This window comes from Vollenhovia emeryi, unplaced genomic scaffold (genome assembly GCF_000949405.1).
Source record: "Vollenhovia emeryi isolate VEMERY1.0 unplaced genomic scaffold, V.emery_V1.0 DF942195.1, whole genome shotgun sequence".
NCBI lineage: Eukaryota > Metazoa > Arthropoda > Insecta > Hymenoptera > Formicidae > Vollenhovia > Vollenhovia emeryi.
Window position 1 is genome coordinate 1 of NW_011964171.1, and position 4,055 is coordinate 4,055.

General features: G+C 45.2%; 1 pseudogene; it reads left to right on the top strand.

Annotated features, from left to right (window-relative positions):
• Window positions 1-78: 78 nt before the first annotated feature.
• LOC105569739 lies at window positions 79-1,722 on the top strand (annotated as a pseudogene).
• The last annotated feature ends 2,333 nt before the right edge of the window (window positions 1,723-4,055 follow it).

Here is a 4,055-nt window from a genome sequence, read left to right on the forward strand (position 1 = left end):
AACGGTCAAGCGTCGTTAAAGCAGATCGTAGGTCCGTTGATCGAGAAGGTTCTGGAGGAGAGGGATCTCTGCATAGAAATGAATCCGGTGGACATATACAAGCTTTGGCGGAATCAGCTGGAGATGGAACGCGGCCAGTCTTTGGATATGCCCCACGCGGTGTCTCAGGAACAAGCGCTGAAACACAAGCCGGTGCAGGAGTCGCTCACAAGGGCGATCAATCAATTGAAGAAGATATCCCTCGAGTTTCTCAACCGAATAACGCAGTCCCGCGATCTGATCCCTTACGGGATGCTCTACATTTCGAAGGTCCTGTACAACACGTTGATAGAGAAGTTTTTGCATGTTCCCGAGAAGGATATCCTGAAGGCGGTCGGCAATTTGATTTACTATCACTTCATCAACGCCGCGATCGTGGCGCCGGACACCTTCGACATCGTCACGTTGCCGGTCGACAGAACGCTGTCCTCCTGCCAGAGGAAGAATCTGGCTAGTATAGCCAAGGTGCTGCAATTCTCCACCTCGAAGAAAGGCTTTGGCGAGGAGGCACCGCACTTGGAGTGTTTGAATCAGTTCATAATCGCCTGCCACGAGAGGTTCAAGGACTTCTTCCGGTACTGTTGCCAAGTGGAAGACCTCGAGGAACACTTCGACATTCACGAGTACACGGAGGCGACGCTTATACAAAATCCGGAGATATGTATATCCCTGCAGGAGGTATGCGAGATGCATGCTTTGCTGTTGAATTACGAAGACCAGATAGCACCGGACCCGTCCGATCCTTTACACGACTTGCTGGACGAATTGGACCCGGCGCCAACTGTGGCGTCGTTGCTCGGGGTATCCAAAGCGGCGTACGACGCAAATTTGGCGAGATACAGCAAGCAGGAGGTGTGCCTGGTGCTGACCAACAAGTTCCAGGTGCCGCGTAACGACGATACGAATCTGAGCAATCTCTTCGTGAAGGCGAAGGAATTGCTCGTGTCGGTTATCCCGTTCTTGAAGAGGTCGACGCTCGTGGAGTCGCTGGAGACCACGTCTTCTTCGATGTGCGTGAAACTGTTCGATTACTCGCCCATAAACGACTGTAAGAAGCAATTGCGCGCGTACCTCAACAAGCTCGAGCTCGAGGGATGGATCAGTCGCGCGGACGGTTATCAGACGATCGTGACGGCGATAGCGAGGGACATATGCAACAAGAACAAGTACCGCGTCGCGAGGGACAAGGAGCTGCAGACGCTGCGGGCGACCAAGGTGCGATTGGACGAGAAGACGCGGTACTATCAGGAGCAGGTCGGATTCTACAACGAGTACATAAAGGGCTGCCTCAAGAATCTGCACAGCGGCAAGAGTTCGCTTCGCGCGTACCAGGCAGCGCAGGACATGTACACGCAGTGCAAACTGAGGTCCAAGATGACGGTCAAGTATTCCGCGTGGAAGCTGCAGGAGAAGGGCGTGCTGATGGAGGTCGACCAGGCGCTGAGCCCGACGGGGATGAAGAACGTGATTTTCGAGATAAGCCCGACGGAGCACAGCGGCGTGTTCGCCGTGCGCTGCAAGTTTATGGGCGTCGAGCTGGAGAACCTCGACATCAGCATACAGGAGCTGCTGGAGCTGCAGTACGAGGGCAGGCCCTGCATGGACATGTTCGGCAGAGCGAATATCAATGTCAACCTGCTCCTGTACCTGCTGAATCGCAAGTTTTACGGCAAGAAGAGCTGAGGCGACCGCCACAACATTCGGAATTCGGAATCAACGGTCGGGAGTCGATTCACGCGTGTCGCATGTGCAATTCACTGCTAGCACAGTACGAACGTATTCAGGGCGAAAACTTGATCAGTATTTTACCACCGCGACGAGCGTCGATGATTTACTACGATTCCTTTTCGTATCTCAAGGTCGTTTTCGAGACCATTGATATCGACACGCAAAAGCACGCGTCATACATGAAGTGGGGAGGAGGGGGTGAGTTCGTGAAGATTTCACTTTCCCGTTGGGGATAAAGCGAGCAAGTTGTCTTATCTTCGATGACGCAAGTGCAATTACACGTGCGTCGCGTACAAAAAGTCTGTTTTTTTCCCCCGATTGCAAGGTACTTTCAGTCTTACTCTCTCCTCCTCCTTTCTCTTCGCTTTCTCCTCTCTTTACTTTCTCGTGTAATCGCGTATTTATTTCACTTTTTGGACGAAGGAAAAGCAGCCGGCGGCAGACCGAAGGAAGAGCAGAACCGAAATTAAGTCTTCCCTTCGCTTTAATGCGTCTCAAATCACGACGTTAAGAGTATTCTGCAATCTATTTTATTAGGCACGTTTAAATTATCGAAAGTTATTCGCTAACTTGAGATGTCAGCTTGATTAGGCTATATATACATATGTGTATATCTTTCCGACAATCCGGAAGATACGGTATATCGCAGCAACTTGGCATTAGTTTTACCGATGACATGTGTCTTTTTTTTTAATAATTAAGTTATTCAAGCATTTCACTAACTCTCGCGTCCCAGTAATACATTTAACAATTCGCTTATAGCAATTTATCTAGTCTACGACACAGCATGCGTTTTTTTTTGTAAATAATCGTGTTCACGAGTATTTGAAGTATTTGAAGTAACAATGGTGACATCACACATCACTTGATTTTATAATATATATATGCGACGAGTCTGCGAACTTATTCAGTTCACGATTTGTATGTGCGGAAGTGTAGACGTACTGAAGTACCCTTTTAAGTTAATAATAAAACGAATAGAAAAGGAAGCTTCGATTGGTATTGTAAAATGCGGCTGCAGAGATTGAAGGATCGTCAATTCTGTTGGATCTCGATGAAACTTTACCATCCGACACTTCAAACGCGCTCAGTTTTTCAATTTCATCGCGCGTTCTCATACAAATTTCACTGAATTATTGCCCGTAAGACAAAATTAGTAATAAAAAAACAACCACGAAGTATCCGAAGACCTTAATCCTCAATTAAATATAATTAAATATAATACAAATATATATCTACTGGTTTGTTGGGAGGATAATTGTTGCTAGTTTTAAATTAAGACCGCCATTCTTTATTCTATTTCATTCTGTCCGACCATTCCGTTTGCAACGGTGTACTAAATCATATTTCTGGATAAATTTGTGACTTCTTTTATGCCGGAGATTAACGCGCACGTTATATTCATTTTTGAGCATGTTCTAAATTATTGTACATATTTTTCTTTTACGAGAAACTAAATCGTCTTAAATAAAGGAGTTTGTAATGTTTTGGCGATTTGATCTTACGGACATACGCCCTTGGAACATCAAAAGCCGTCCACGTGTGTTTCGAGGTGTAGAAAGTGCGAGTGGAGAGCCGGAACGAACAGATCGGGGGCGTCCCGCAGATTGTTAGCGGGACTGAGGAGTCCCGGAGGACTTTGCTGTGCGAGTGACTCGAGTCCTTGTCACTTCTGCTTACAATTGATCACAATTGATACTGTAGCTCGTCGGGGATCGCAAGCTTTTTGGCCGAGTGTTGCTTTCGCTGCGCGACACGAGGCTTTAGATGGATGACTCGCGGCATCGGTGAGTACTCTACTGAAAAAATTAACATGAGATCTCACATGAGATATTACATGACATTTCATATGAGATGCCATATGAAATTATTATGAGATTATTGAAAATTTTCTCATATGACATCTCATTTAATTTTTTACGTTTTACATTTCGTGTTTGCAAGCGAAGTCGAAGAAGTGAGATATAAAGAATACAATATACATGACGTGCAACGTACAATTTATTAATTATACAATATAATGTGTATACTATGTATATACAAGATATATTAAAAAACTATTAAAATAAACATCTTTATAAACAAAACATGTCACATGCAAATACATGTGTCTAAAAAAAAACGTGTCTTATATGGAACTACCCAGATAGCACAGAAAGTACTTTCTTTCTTTCACTTCAACTTATTGCACTAAGTTTGCTTGGAACGACTCCGAGCAGCTCCCGAGAGACAAAACGAAATAAGCTACTTATAGAGTTCAAAAAGTATTCAGTCCTATGTCACCATTT